At 41.6% G+C, this 16,355-nt stretch overlaps 1 protein-coding gene across 1 annotated transcript in view; it reads right to left on the bottom strand.

Annotated features, from left to right (window-relative positions):
- PLCXD2 (phosphatidylinositol specific phospholipase C X domain containing 2) overlaps positions 1–16,355 on the bottom strand; it is a 56,775-nt gene that overhangs the window by 22,326 nt on the left and 18,094 nt on the right. The window lies entirely within an intron of this gene.

Genomic DNA, 16,355 nt, shown 5'->3' with positions numbered 1-16,355 from the left:
GAAGGGAAAGGCTACCCACTCCAGTATTCTGGCCTGGAGAATTCCATGGACTGTATAGAGTCCACAGGGTAGCAAAGAGTCGGACACGACTGAGCAACTTCTACTTTTCACTTTTCAGCCAGGAGTAAAATGATAATTTCATACATTGCTGGTATAAGGTAAATTAATAAATACCTTTTTGGAAAGTTACTTAGAAAAATGTTTGAGAAGAGCTTTAAAATATTCACACCATTTAATCTAGTAATTTCATTTCAGAAAATTCATTTTCAATAGGAAATCTATTCTGAAGAACTAAACTAATGTTTGGAAAAATAAAGATTTCTTCTGAAGAATATTCCTAATAGAGACAAACTAGAGTTTGCTTAAGCGTACCTCATAGAAGAATGTTTAATGGTGGCACATTATTCAATGCTTTATTCAAGCAGGCATGAAAGAAAAGATAAGACAACTCTGTGTCTATCTCAGTAATGCTGGGACAGGCATTTAAATTCTAAGAAAGGCAGAATTATTTTTTAAACTGCCTTCTTACAATTTTGTATATACTATTTTCATATTGTAAAAATAAGTCAGTGGGAATGATTTCTTAACAGATCATATAAACATTCTGAAGAGCCTTGGTTAGTTATATGCCCCTTTTTCTGAAATCATCTCTTAATAAGCCAATTATTAAATGATCAAATGCATGTTGTATTTCTCTTCCTTAAAGAAGGTAAGGATCCTCCTAGACACTGAGATGATCTTACTGTTATAAAGTCTAAATGACCATGAGAGACACTTTTCTAACTACAGTGAGAAAATATTTCAGTAGTAACTTAAGTAAAAATTATCTTTAACAAATATCTTCCATTTTGTCATCAGTTTCTATCTGGTGTCAACCATTTTTATTTGGTTGGCTTGGTGAGTGGCTCTGACCCCAGGGGTCTCCTCACAGGGTGCTGCACTTTGCAAACAAAATCTAAGAGGAAAGTGTTGTGTTCTGCCAATCTTGTCCTTAATCACTACGACTCACACCAGAATCAAAATTCTTATATTCATATAGAATACTCTTGACTGTCACCAGTTATACTTTTCAGTAAGTTTCAGAGTAGGTATTTCATACATAATGTAGGATTTTATACAACTCTACTGTTTTATGTTTTATTATTTCCATTTTCTTGAAAATAAATCATTCTGGGAATGGTTTTTACTGTTTCATCTTTTTAGAAATAAACCCAAAAAACAACAAAAAAAATGTGACAAGCAATGCTTTATTGTTATGTAGTCTCTAGAACATGAAGGGTATTCAGTAACTATTAAGAAAAAGCATAGTTATCAATCCTCAGGCAAAGTGAATTTTGTGAGCAAGGAAATTACTAGCATGTTTCAGGTAAAAAATGGCTGTTACTAATAGAAATGTGGAGCGAGTCCCTCTGGAGTTCCCACACTGGTTGTCTCTGCTAATGAGACTCACTGGAAACTTGCCGAATGCTCTGCTTCCCTGGGCTGCAGCAGAAATAGGAGCTCTTTATACCTCTTCACTGAGAGATTTATTATGAATACATTATGTATAGATGGAGGACAACCAGTTCTCTCTTCTTTTTAGATTTTATCAGCAGCCCAGCTGTTTGGGATTGAGTGTGTAATATAGTATGAGTTATGTATTGTACTTAATTCTTCCCTGGGTATCAGGGAATAGCCATTATCCAAGCATGGAGAAAAGCAAATCCCTGCTGATATTCTCTGGCTGGTGCTGAGCCCAGTTTCATGCCCAGAGGGAGATGTGCTAACAACCTCCGGGGTTTTCTCCGTGTCTGAGGACTATGCAGCAGTGTGACAGCCGTGGGGCCCCAGGGACCATTTCTGAATACATGGGGACACACTGGGCACCAGCGCATCCTGCAGAAGAGGAAGGGCATGCACATCTCCTGGGAACTCGGAGTCTCTCTGCAACCTTTTGCTCCCTTTTCTATTCTAGCTGCCTAGCATTGCCCACTGCCATCCCCTGGACAGGAAGGAACAGGACAAGGGAGCAGGTTGTTCGCTGACTGTTTGATAGCATTTGTCCTTCCGAGGCCTCCAGCAGTCAAAGCCAACACTCACCTGTTAACCACTGTCAATATTTTTGCCTTTCTACCTAATTTTTTCCCAGGAGGTTGTTGAGTTCACTCACATAGAGTGAGAACAATAACATCCAGACACTTGAGTGCACTTAACTCTCTCTTTTTTGAAAATCCAGGTAAAAATACCCCACACTTCACACAGAATATTTACAAGGTTACATCATGCAAAGAGTACTTACAAAAGGAAAATCTTAATATGTTCCACCCCAGATTTATTATCCAAGTTTCCTCTTCTCCCTATTCCTTGAAAGAAGACATTTTACTCTTTAGACTGTCTTGGGGCTTCCCTGGTCATCCAGGGAATTAACTTAACTGGTAGTTAAGAATCCAACTGCCAATGCAGGGGATACGAGTTCCATACCTAGTTCAGGCAGACGCCACATGTCTCAGGGCAACTACTGAGCCTGCTCATCCTGAGCCTGTGCTCCACAAGAGAAGCCACTGCAGTGAGAAGCCGAGCAGCACGACTAGAGCGTGGCCCCTGCTTGCTGTAACCAGAGAAAGCCTGAGCAGCGACAAAGACCCAGCACAGCCAAAAAAAAAAAAAAAATGTTTCAAGACTGTCTTTAGGACTGTTTCTCTCCCTCTGCCCTGGGATATATGGATTAAATTCACACATTTCCCCCAGAGAAGTGACCCCCCCCGCCACTGGCACCCCTACCTCATCGCCTTGTTCTCGAAGACAGCTGCTGTGTGGACTTGGTCAGGATCATGGCTCCATGAGTCCTGGCTTGTTTTGTGACAAGGTTAGGAAATAGTTTAGAACTTCATTCTGTTGCCATTTCTGTCACAGGAAGGGTTTTGCTGCTACCACCTGAAAGTACCTGTGCATCTTCACTCATCCTCTCCAGGGCATTTTGTTTTTTTTAAATCTCTGACTACAATAGATTTAAGTGGTCTTCTTTATCTTAAGAACAAAACAAATCACTTTCCATGTCTCACCCCTTCAAGTGACTGTCCTCTTTTTTCCTAGCTGTTGAATTCTTGAAACAGAGGCCAGTGCTGTGACCTTTGTCTCCCTGATCAACTCTCCTTCCAGTTGGAAGCGACCTCCTACCCTTGTGTTGCTACCCTTCATCCTTATATCCTTGGAACTGATAACTCCAAATGGCTTTATTCTTCCTGGCCTCTGTGAGGCCCTGCTAAATCAGCTGTTTTCTAGAACCTTCTTACATTTTTGTATATAGTATTGGGCTTCCCTTGTGGCTCTCAGCTGGTAGAGAATCTGCCTGCAATACGGGAAACCTGGGTTTGCTCCCTGGGTTGGTAAGATCCCCTGGAGAAGGGAAAGGCTACCTGCTCCAGTATTCTGGCCGGGAGAATTCCATGGACTGTACAGTCCATGGGGTTGCAAAGAGCCGGACACGACTGAGTGTCTTTCACTTTAACTTTCCATTCCCTTGTGATGCACGATGCACACCTTCAGGAGTGCCTGTCCTTCTCTGACTGCTCTTCTTTGGCCTCCTTTGCTGGCTCTTCTCCCTCCTGCTTGTCTCCCAGTTTAAAGTTTCCAGGCGTTTTTATTCCTGCCTTTTCCCACCCTCAGTGATTTCATCTACTTTCCAAGTTTCTAATCACAGCACCATTATGCAGATGACACCAAAAGTTTCATTTCTAGCACAGACTCTTCTAAAGTTCCAAATTTATGTGTCCAGCTTCTGCTGTGGTCTTTGGCTTCACCTGCCTTGCAGGTGTAGGCACAACAAATGACAGATTCTCCATGTGCTCCATAAAGCCAGCCACTCATGTGGCCCCTCTGATCCCCACAGAATGCCTCTGCTAAATCGGTCAATAGTTCACTCAGTTACTCAGACTTGAAACTTTGGATTCTAATTAAATTCTTCCCTCTTCCTCACCCCCTGCAACCAACCAGTTACCCAATCTTAGTATCTGACTTCTAAAAAAGACATCAAACATGTCTCTTCCTTTAACCTTCACCTGCCACCCACCTCACTACCTGTCTTATAAGCAGGATCAACAGAGCCTTGACTTATCCTTTGAGTCCAGCCTAATTTGTTCAAATTTAAAAGTCGATCATCTCAAGATAATAGTGCTGATTACATCATTTCCCTGTTACCCACAGATCAGGTTCAAACTCTGGTCACTGGTGTTTAGGGCTCTCCTCAACAAAGTTCCAATGCATTATTCCGGCCTCATATCTCACCAGGCCCTTCCTCTGACTCTATGCACTTACTTTGCTGATAGCTTTCATAAAGTATTCTCTCATCCCAATTCTGTCCACCAGTGTTTAAAATGCATATCAGGTAAGCTGCTTACCCTATACAGTTTCTTCATCTGTAAAATGGGCATGATCATATCGATTGTCACAAAAATTGTTGTGAATGTTGGAATGCATGCAAAGTGCCTGGAACAATGCTGATACACAGCAAGTGCTGAACTATTGTTACTGTTATTATTAGTCATGCTCTGGTACTTGGAAACTAGAGGGAAAAAGGGGTGATCAACTGAATTCCTTATCTTAAATACTTAGGGTCTGGAAGATTTTCTTTCCTGCACCTGAGGCACTGTTCCTCTCCACCTTGTTGGCTGATGTGGAGATAACAGCTTAGCCTCTACCTTGTTGACAGTAGTTGTCACTCGCCCTCTGGGTCACTGCCTAAGCTCTGTCATTGCCCACGTTTAAAATCTCAAAACACAACATCCTACTTTCTGATCACAACTTACTTTTCTTCTTCCTCATTGTAACTTGACTTCTATTTCTTCTAAGCTGAGAGCCCAGAATAGGCTCTATATCGTCCTTTGGCTGGCTACAACCAAATTGTTACTTGCCACTTTTATCTGGAGAATTATTAATTATAACCATCTGAAAGCTGCAAGGATCACTGTGAAGGCACGTTGTCTATCTATACATACCAATCATATGCACAGCCCCCAAATGCACATGGAAATAGTAACATGATATTTTCTAACAAACTTTTCGTCTAACAACAAACATTTCACTTCTCTAATATTTATCATTTATACAGTAGACTAAATAAGGTTTTAGAAAATAATAGTCATTAAATACTGGATAACTATCTTTAAACTTCTCTGCGAAGGGAATTTTTGTCATCCTAAGAATATTCCAACAGAGCAGGAAATAAGAACAAACAGGCCTTTCCCTAATGTTCTACACACCATGGATTGATATCATCCCTAATTTTAGCCCTACACAGGTGAAGGCATTTTCCTCCAATTTTTGGAAACATTTTTCTGTAAGCTTTTCATTTCCAGTTACTACTCTTGTCCCTTCCTGTTTCCTTATACAATAAAAAGGCATTAAAATGTTTCTACTTCCTCTCTTTATGTATACAAAACCCTGAATAATGTATGTGAAAGCACTCTGTAATCTAAAGTAGTGATTCTCAACCTTGAATGCACATCAGAATCCCTTAGGGGAGCTTTTAGGAAACACAAGTGCCCAAGATCCCAGTCAAGACCTATAAAGTCAAAAAATCTCTCTGGGGTGGGAGTTGAGAAGGAAAAATATGAAAAGCTCCCCCTGGTGATTCTGTCTACCCAGGCTTGGCACCCCTGCTTATAAAATGTAAGATTATCCTTTGCCAACAAGCTCTCGGACTTCTTGGGATCAGTTTCTCTGGTTGGTCTTCCAGTACTTTCAAATCTTCAGATGATAATCTGGTGGACTGCCTTTCCCATGTCTGAGGAGCAGCTCTCTTCACCAACCTTTTTGTTCTAGGAATGCCTCCAAGCCCTTTGGCCAGTTGAAAAATCACAGCTTGTTTGCAAGAAAAGAAAAATATTGGGGCATCTTACTTCTTTATCATGCCTTCTAGTAAGTCATTATATAAGGATATTTAAGTTTAATTAGGGCATTTTATATGTGTACTGGGTTACTGAATCCAGAATAAAGTTACTGAAGCAGCAAAATCACAAGGAAAGAGATATTTGAACACGAAAAGGTTAGCAGGACATTTATCCTATGTTAGGTATTTCCTCCTACACTGCATTGGGGTTTCTAGGTGGTAAATAAGTGATAAAGAACCCACCTGCCAATGCAGGAGACAAGAGACACAGGTTTGATCCCTGGGTCGGGAAGATCCCCTAGAGGAGGGCATGGCAACCCACTCCAGTATTCTTGCCTGGAGAATCCCATGGACGGAGGAGCCTGGCGGGCTATAGCCCATATGGTCTCAGAGTTGACATGACTCAAGCGACTTAGGGACCAGGTAGCAGAAAATGAGCTGCTATGTCAGGACAGGGGACAGTCAGTTTGCTCCTTATCTGGAACACCAACTGCTGCTTGACTCTTTCTAAGGGGTGTTATTTGGGAATTGGGAGATCTCAAGTGAACACACAACAGTTTTTAGTTAAAGCACTTTCATTACCCATTTATGGCAAATTGGAATAGTAGCCATTTTTCTGAACTTAATTAAAAAGAGTGTAAAGCAAGCTTCTTGGGAAGCCAGTCTCTAAATAAAACAAACAATTCAAGTCACCACCATGAAATGATACATACCATCAACAACACAATGGCATTTTCAATTATGTAGTGACTACACTTTAAAACAGAGAGGGAAGGATGAAACAAGAGGTAAGTGCAGAATAAGGGGAAGAGGATGAAATGGTTGGCCAGCATCACTGACTCAGTGGATATGAGTTTGAGCAAACTCCAGGAGATAGTGAAAGACAGGGACACCTGGTGTGCTGCAGTCCATGGGGTTGCAAAGAGTCCAACATAACTTGGCAACTGAACAATGAGGAATAGAGAAAATCTTCTTTAACATACCTCTGGGTGGCATCTGGGGAGGTGGGGATGATGACCCAGGTCAAAGAACACATGATCTCATATATTTAAGAAAATTTCTTCTCACCTACCTTAGGTACTACCCTGCCCTCGGGGGGCCCTTTAACCTTGAAGCTCATGAGCCCCTTCCAGGTCTGCTTACTGAAGGCCACTCACTCACCCAGTGTTTACTCAAATCACACAACGTATTGGTGCCTCTAGGCTACATGTTCCCAGTGGGGGTGACACTGCCCCAAGGAAGCAAAAATTGGTTTTGGGGGGATGAAAAACCCTTCTTTTTATGGATAAAGCATAAAGAGAATACCCAAACAGATGTACCGTGCAGTGTATCTGTGGAATTAAAATGTCATTGTTTGGGGGGTGGGGGCGCTGGGCAGGAATAGAAATGGCCCAAAGTTCTCGTTAGCATGGTTATAAAGAAAACCAGGCTGAAAAACAGCACTCCAGACAGAACTCCCTAGTAGTCACATGGACAGCTGACTTGTCTGGGCTGGATGTCCGACCCTGAACCTCTTTTATCCTTAAGTGGCATGTCTGTCAATGCCACCAGTGATTGTTTCCCACAGGGCACCATTCAAAAGGTGAGCTGGAAGTGGACGGTCCTCTTCCCATTCCCTGCCCCAGAGCACTGATGGGTTAGGAACCAACTCAATTCTCTCTTTCCTAGTTATCTTTTAAATATTCCCACCAGGCATCTCCCAAGTCATTTCTCCACCTACACAGCCCTGAAGGACCCAGTTGTAGTGTACAAAATACAGGTTCAAGAAGAAGAGATTTACCAACGGTGAGTCCTGAGACCTCACTTGATGAATCACTATAGCTCTGGATAGGCTACATGAAAAGTTCCCCCAATGATAAAGAGCCTAGGGTCTGGTGCCAGGCTGCCTAGATGCATGACTATGGCTCCACTGCTTACTAGCTATGGCACTGAAATGCTGTACCTTGTTTCTCACTTGTCAAGTGGGCACAACAGCACCAATATCAGTGGTTTGTGGTGAGTGCCAAGTGATTACGTCAGGTAAGCATTCAGAAGAATCCTTGGCCAACAGAATGAGTTCCAACATATTATTATTATTATTTCATTATTAAGGAATTTATGTTATCTTCTACTTGAAAGACATGACCTGAGAAACAAATAATTCTAGTTTTTAAATAATGTTGTGAAATCTCATTAAATATTCATATTCAGGGATCTGCTGTGGGAGTTAACTAATAAAAATGAAGTTTTCAGTTTAAGGGATTTATTTTAGGTTACATCCAGAATTAACATCAGAAGAAATAAATTCAAATCACAGTATTATACAGGCTAAGTATAAATTGGCACTAAAAGTTAATTATAAACAATCTCTAGTTTGTGCCTATGTCAATAACAAGAATAAATAAATTCAGTGACTACACAACTTGAAAATATAAGAGAGAAAGTTTCAAGGTTCCTCTTGAACTTTTTATTTTTAATATCATAGAACTAAACATCCTCATTTCTATAGAAAAAAAACAAACAAACACAAAAAAACCAAGTCCAGGGACTTCCCTGGTGGTCCAGTGGTTAAGAATCTGCCTTGTAATACAGAGGACATGGGTACAGTCCCTGGTTGGGGAACTAGGAATCCACATGCCATAGGCCAACTAAGCCTGTGCGCCACAGTGAAAAGATGCTGTGAGCCGCAGCTAGACCCAATGCAGCAAATAAACAAATACTATTAAAAACTCAATCTATTGCTTAAAGCCTGTTGGACAGCAGATTTTTGGAAAAGCTATAAATCATAACTGGAAACGGAAAAACCAGTAACACTTTCCCAATCCATCAAAAAAAAAACCAAAAAAACCCTATCAGTTCTAATTGTTTGTTTTAGTCAGTAAGTCGTGTCAGATTCTTTTGTGACCCCATGGACTGCAGTGCATCAGGCTCCTCAGTCCATGGGATGTCCCAGGCAAGAATACTGGAGTGGGTAGCCATTTCCTTCTTCAGGGGATCTTCCTGATCCATGGATCAAAACTGCGTTTCCTGCATTGCAGGTGGATTCTCTGAGCCACCTGGAAAGCTCATCAGTTCTAATAAATATCACAAAAACACTCAAACACTTACATAAAGAATAAATAATCTTTCTATAATAGAAAGCATTTAGAACACCAAACACCAGTTTTTCTGAAGTTTTCTTCAGAAGCTTTTTCCTGAATTTTCTTACATATTGAAAATATTAGTGCATAGTCTTTAGGGACGTGACCATGGCCACTTTGTGCAGTTCGCTTCTCTCAGCATGTTTTATCACTTCGTTTTTTTTCTTTGCACGTACAGGCTTTTCAGGCCTTTTGGGTTCACCGATTTTATTCACAGGCTTTTGGCTTTCTTAGAAGACATTTCCACTTGGTAATGCGGCAAGCTGAGAGCACGAATGCGCAGCTGAGCCTATTGAAAGAGCAGCTGGGCCCTGGATGTGACACGTTCTCCATCTCCTGGCCTGGATGCACCTGCAACTTGAATGTTTTGCTCTGCCACACGTGTGAATTCACTATGAGATTTTTTCATTCAGGTAGTGAATTCCAGGTAAAATACATCTTATATAAGTTGTTATGGCAAACATTTAGATAGCAAAACCTCGTAGTAGGGATATCTACAGAGGTTTGGAACTAAGGTCTCTCAGTGTCAAAAGTATTTATGTGCATGTCTCTGTGTATATATTGACACTAAAACGGCCCATCTGAAATAAAACCCAGAAGAAACTTTTATTCAGGAGGAAAAAAAAACATGCTTCATTTACTTGGAAACATATAAAGGAGTTGAGAGAAATCCACTATTTCATAGAAATATTTTTACTAATATCAATAAAGAGCTTCTAATAGACATGATCATCATTCTGCAAATTTTCTTTTAAAGACAATTACTATTCTGAGCTTATTTTTTAAAAGAGCCATCAAAACTCCCAATTTTTATCAGGACTTCATCATACTATTAATATGTCTGTCAAAATAAAATTGATTTTGCCCATTGCAAGCCTGGTCTTAAAGCATATAATGAATCGACATGATTTTTCTGTTAAGTATCGTCAGAGTGGCCAATTAGGGCTTGCATATTTTCATCTCAGTTTGAACTTTTGTTTGATTTGTAATTTCACATGCTTTCACTGATTATTAGTTTACACCCTGTCAACAAATTGCAAATTTGCCCAGTTTGCAAGAAAACAGGTGCAGCCATTTTGACAGTTACCCAGTGGACCTGAAATGGTACTGAATGTCAAGTTTATTTTTCTAAATTAATGTAAAATACATACCAAAAATTATTCCAGGAAAATGAATAATATCTTAGCTGCAAAGACTCTTCCTCATCTAAAAAATACAGCAAGAGGATATTAAAGGTGCCCAAACACAAAAGACCAAAAATCTTGCTTGCACTGTATCTGAACGAAGCTAGATCATTCAGATAAGCAGCAGGAGTCTGGGTGGGAATAAAAACTCAACTAGATCCAGTGATGACCAGTGCAAACAGCAGAGAAGAGAGCAGTAGCCAGGCTTTATAAAGAAAGAAAAGATAAGTGTTCAAGCCAAAGAAAACAAGCAATGTTCTCCCATCTCTTAAGGAGGAAAAGAAAAGAGAACAGATCTCAAATGGAGTTGTGATCAGAAAATGAGAGGCCTGGCTGAACAACACCTCTTCCTGATACAGTCCATCCATCATGGAGAGTTCTGGGAGACAATCTGGTGATGTTTTAATTCATTTCAAAGGGCCAATTTTTTTCTGAGAAAATAAGAAGATTGTATGTCTTGATTTACATAGAGATCAGAAGATTCTATTTTCATATAATTTCTAAGAATTTTTCAACAGTATTTCTTTGAAAATGTGCGAAAAATGAGCTTTGGGTGCTCAAATACACTATTTCACTAAAAGTGTTCGCATTTTAAATAACCTGTGCTTTTTAAGAAATTAAAAATTTTTTTTCCCAAAGTACTAAGACTAAGATAATAAAAAACATTCCCACTTAGGATCATTTGATCAAGAGCTCTAGATATTCTTCTAAGGTTTGGAGAGACCACTGCTTAGTTTTACAAATGACTAGGAACATATATCTCAAGTTCTGTATTGAGCTTATCAGCAAGGTCAAGTTTCCAAAGAATAGCCACTTGGAAACTGCTCACTTCCTCAGTGCCAGGGTCCACTCTCAGACTCACACAGTGACAAAGAACACAGAGGGACCCCTCTCTGGCCCTTCAGGGAGCCGTGGTACAGCCAGACTCCAGATGGAGCACTACTTGGCTCTCACTTCTTGAGAAGGCTATCACTAGCTCATCTTCCTCCCGGGCATCTTCCTGCCTCCTGACCACCATTATGGGCTTCCTGGGAGAGCTGTGTTGAGGGGCATGGTATCAGAGCAGTGGCTGAAGTGACCTGGCAACAAGGGATGTGAAAGAATCGCTGGGATAATCTCTACAAATTTGATGCCAGTTGTAGGTTTTCACCAGAGACTCCTTACAAAATGGGCAAGATGTTTAAAAAAAGGGAGAAAGAGAGAGCGTGTGCTCTCTTTAAAGCACATAGTAAACTCTTTATTTTGAATATGAACATGTGATAAGAGAAAAAAAAGTCATTTTCAGTTCATGCTATCCTCTAAGCAGAGCAGTCCTGATAACTGTGGTATCTTTTGTTTGTGAGGCACAAATAAAAGATTCATCTTTGGTATTAATGGCTTTTGACATACTTGCAGCAGTACTAAGCAGCGGGTGGGGGTGTGCAATCTGGAGACAGAAGCTTGGAAGGGCCTAAACTGTTCTGCAGAGGAAAGGGAGGGGGACTGAGAGACCAGAAAGGAAGGGGAGAGAAAGAGGGAACCCTAGGGCAGCGGGCTGAGGAGAGGCCTGGCAGAGGGCAGACCTCGTGGGGAGTTTCCAAAGACGTGGTCTATAGCTAAATCACAAATTCTGTTGTTGCTGTTGCTGTTTAGTCTCTCAGTCGTGTCCAGCTCTTTTGTGACCCCATGGACAGTAGCCCACCAGCTTCCTCGGTCCATGGGATTTTCCAGGCAAGAATACTGGAGTGGGTTGCCATTTCTTTCTCCAGAGAATCTTTCTTACCCAGGGCCAAAACCCCGCTCTCCTGCACTGGTAGGTGGATTCTTTACCACTGAGCCACCAGGAAGGCCCAAATCACGAATACATATTTTCAATGACAATGTGAGAGGTGCCATGATATTAACTAGTCAGGAGCAAATACCTGTCTGGGTCCTCGGCTTTCCAGGCCCAGTCACACCGGGGTTCCTTTTCCCCCAAACCATCCCTCCTTGCCTCCTCCCTCCCTCCAGGTGCTGGGCCCAACAGGCAGAACTCCCTGGGGAGTAGGGAGGGGGTCATTAAAACCGAGGGAGGCTTCCCTCAGGTTGAGATGGGCTTCCTCCATGAAAAATCTTTTTTCATGGTATGCTGGAGTTGAAACAGGACCACAGGGGCTAGTATGTAAGCATCAGTAAGCAGGATATATAGATGTTCAAGGGCATTCTGAGGAGAAAAACGATGTATAAAAGAACAAAGGCATAAGGTAGAAAATGAGATGAGCATCAGGAACTGAGAGCTTCACAAATGCTATCACAGTAACTACAGCAGCTGGAAAACTGCTGCTGAGTATTGTTGAGTTAATCCACGCAAAGAGGAGACTTCCAAGTTATGAGCCGGGGAACACCTCATCATTGGCTGACTAATGATTTATGCCCACAAAGCGAGCTCAGCAAAAGCAGCGCACTGCACTGCATGGAGAGCAGCAGGGACCACAGCGCTCTGTAGTTGCAGGGCTGCCGCGTGGGCATCCGCCACCTAGCAGGCAGAAGCAGTGCCAGAGGCTCCACCTCTATGGCCATGAAGGAACCCGAGGATGAACTTTCCATCAATAATAAATACCTTGGCCTCACGTGCTGTTTTTGTCTCACGTGAAGTAACAGATTCCCCAAAAGGATGAGCGACCCCAGGGACAAGGTGACAAAACTGATCAACCTCTTTATCTGCTCTTGCGGTGCGACAATCCACATACACTTCCCAGCGATTGTGGTATCTAGGATAAGTATGTGGATGGCAGAGTCCAGTCCAGTCTTCCCTCCCCGGCCCGGGTCAGGTGAAAACAAAGAGAGAGGCACGGGTGAGCGGTTTCTCTCGCCCTGACCTGCTTCCCACTTAGCTTCTGGACAGTCTCTCTCAACTCTCCAATGCTAGTGAAAGAGAAACACTGACAGAATCCCAGACTCCCCACTTCCATTGACATTTAAAGGTCAAGTCTCCCTGTATTGTACATAATGATATCTCCCGCCCACGTGTGAAAAGGATGGCTGTGAGGATTACTGGAAGGAGGAGGGAAACTTTGAAAGTTCATTGGGGCAAAAGGACTTGATTTAATGCCATTTTTGCAGGAACACTTAAGCTGAGAGAGCTTGTTTCATAAGTAAGGAGTTAAGGGAAATGAAAACCAAAGGATGAATTCATCCAGCTATTGTTTTTCACCTCTGTTCTTTACTGATTTTAATATGGCTACCCTCTCAATAAATAAAGACTCCTAAAAGAACTGGACCAAGGCCCTAAATAAGATCTGGTTTTCAAACATTTTCTTTTAGAGCATTCTTTGACTGCTGGGTGCTTAGTGCTGAAGAACAGGTGTTACCTCTACAAGAGAGTCCATCTGTGGTAAAGCCATTGGGCCTAGCTCCATTTTAACTTTACCATCTAAAGGAAAATTTTATTTTGGAAGAATCACATATTTAGTATGTAAGATAAGGTATGTGTTAGTCCCTCAGTAGTATCCAACTCTTTGCGACACTATGGACTGTAGCCTACCAGGCTCCTCTGTCCATGGGACTTGCCAGGCAAGAATACTGGAGTGGCTTGCTATTTCCTCCTCCAGGGATCTTCCCAACCCAGGGGATTGAATTCAGGTCTCCTGCATTGCAGGCAGATTCTTTGTCTGCATACTAAATGTACTAAATATGTACTAAATACATTTAGTATACATTTCTTTACAAATGTACTCCCTCTGACCCTCCGGGCACATGGAAACCTTTTTTTCCAAGAGCTAAAAACATCACAAGGACATTCTGTTCACTCTCTGGTGTTTGCACTTCAGTTCCTTCATTATGAACTTGCTGGTGATTGATCCCTTGTGAGGGCTCACATTTGAAAATGACTAACAATTTCAATTTATTGTTTATTGTGTACCAAATGTCAGAGATCTCATCTGGTCTCTGCCAGTCCTGCAGGGCAGGGATTATCTGCATTTTACCAATGAGAGGACTGAGGTTCAGACTGGTTAAGCAGCTCGTTCAAGGTTACCAAGATTGTCAGTGGCTGCCTGGAACAGAAACCTAGGTCTGTCAGACCTGAATCCATACAAAACCATTCTAGGGATGATGTTATTGTTTCCATATCTTTACTGATGAAGTAGATCAAATGCATTGTGCATTTACTTCTGATAACATGGTGATCACAGGATTTGTTTCCAGAGGTACATGTCTGACACTCACCCCAATGCAGTAAAATTTGTGGAGAGATTAAAGTGATTTTTAAATTTTGTAAAGACATGAAAAGTTTCTGTGTAGCAACACCAGAGGGCACTCTAACCCTCTTAGATTTGAGAACACAGCTTTTTTTTTTTTTTCTTTGCGGGTAACACACCTCTGAGCCTTGAATCCCAGTGCGGGTTTTGCTCTGATTACCTGTATGAACTTGTTTAGATTCAGACTGAAGTTCAACTTCTCCCTTTGCAGAATTAGGAAGGTGAGTGAAATGAGCTTTAGGATCTCTTCTGTCTAAAGAATCGAAGGATCCTAACTCATTAACAATTAATTAAAAGGAATTTATGACCCTATTTTAACAAGGATTATTAAGCACTGCAAAGAAGTAAGATATGTTCCTTTCATACTTGATATACTTGAACTGTGCTTCCCAGGTGGCGTTAGTGGTAAAGAACCTACCTGCCAATGCAGGAGACATAAGAGACTCTGGTTGGGTCCCTGGGTTGGGAAGATCCTCTGAAGGAGGGCATGGCAACCCACTCCAGTATTCTTGCCTGGAGAATCCCATGGACAGAAGAGCCTGCTGCAAAGAGTCGGATACTAAAGGGTCTTAGCACGCACACTTAAACTGAAAATGGCCTTATTGATTTATCTATTTGCAAAAAGCAAATCATTCCCAAGCCTGGCAGTGGTATTTATTTTTGGCTCATCTTAGACTTGCTGGAGAAATTCTCTCCCCTCTCACCAGCTCAGGTTGGCAGGGACAGATCTGCACTATGCAGCTGAATACATGGGCCAGTAGTTTGCTTCTTGTCTAGCATTCAGGTGACAGTTCCCTTTACTTCAGATCAACTGGCATTTGATTGCTTTGTAGGACGTTTCTATGGAATTTATTGTGGGGGCTTTGAGAAAAACACCTTCCTAACTACCTAGCGTGGGCTGAAATTTTTCACAGGGCAGGGTTATTTTAAGATTCATTGGACAAATTGCTGAATGGCTGAGATCCAGGGATGCTCTTCAGCTAGATCCCCTCAAAACAAGAGGATTTTTCTCTTTCCTGTAAATGACAGACTAAGTCAGGAGCTCTGCAGGGGAAAAGCAAAAAGGAGTGGGGAAATCCAACAAGAAGAGGTCTAAGTTACAAGAAATGATGGGTTTAAAGGAAGTTTGTACATTGCACATGGCAGGGAAAGTGAAGGAAAATACACCCACCCAGGGAGACAAGTGTTCTGACAAGCACACACCTGCTGAAAGCCTCTGCTGACCTTTCCGCTGAGAGGCAGAAAGATGTTTTCTCTGCTGGGGCTTGCTGGGTTATCACTACACAGTCCCCTTCAACCACTGGATGCTTTTGTTCTGAGTCCAGAAGAAGCCTCCTAGATGTGAGGTCTTGGAAAAAAACTAAAAGTAACTTGTTCAGCTGGAACAGGTGAGCAGGCAGTCCTTCAAACACAACTGTGCTCAGGAGCACTCAGGCATTAGAGGCCTGGCGTGGAGACATGTGCCTCAGATGAAAAGAACACTGGCCTTTATTCCAGCCAGCACAAAGAACTGAAGTTACAGCCCCACATTAGGTCAATCTCCAACTCTACGGATGTCTTTTATTCTGATGCAATTAAATGAATTTGGCAAGACCAAGTTTTTACAATCCTAGGGTTGTTATCAGAATTTCTCTTGCAATTTGCTTAACTTCTCTGTACCTCAATTTTTTTCTTTGTAAAAATGGAAATAATGATAGTACTTACAACACTGAGTTGTAAAGATTAACTGGGTTTATATAAATCAAGCAGAGCTTATCTGGTGCCTAGTAAGTGCTTTCTAAGTGTTATATAAGTAAGCTCTCCTTCTGCCTATCACTATACTACTACTCCTATCTACAATGCCTTGGGACACCTTGAGAAGACTCTGCCATGCGGTTATAGATTCTGTCTTACTTTAGGCACTATTATTCACTTTGTGTGTCTTAGTTTCTTTTTAAATTAACAAGAAACATCTGCTTTTAAAATTCTT

This window comes from Bos taurus, chromosome 1 (assembly GCF_002263795.3).
Source record: "Bos taurus isolate L1 Dominette 01449 registration number 42190680 breed Hereford chromosome 1, ARS-UCD2.0, whole genome shotgun sequence".
NCBI classification, from domain to species: domain Eukaryota; kingdom Metazoa; phylum Chordata; class Mammalia; order Artiodactyla; family Bovidae; genus Bos; species Bos taurus.
Note: the sequence above shows the minus strand (reverse complement) of the source record. Positions and strands in the feature narration are given on the sequence as shown.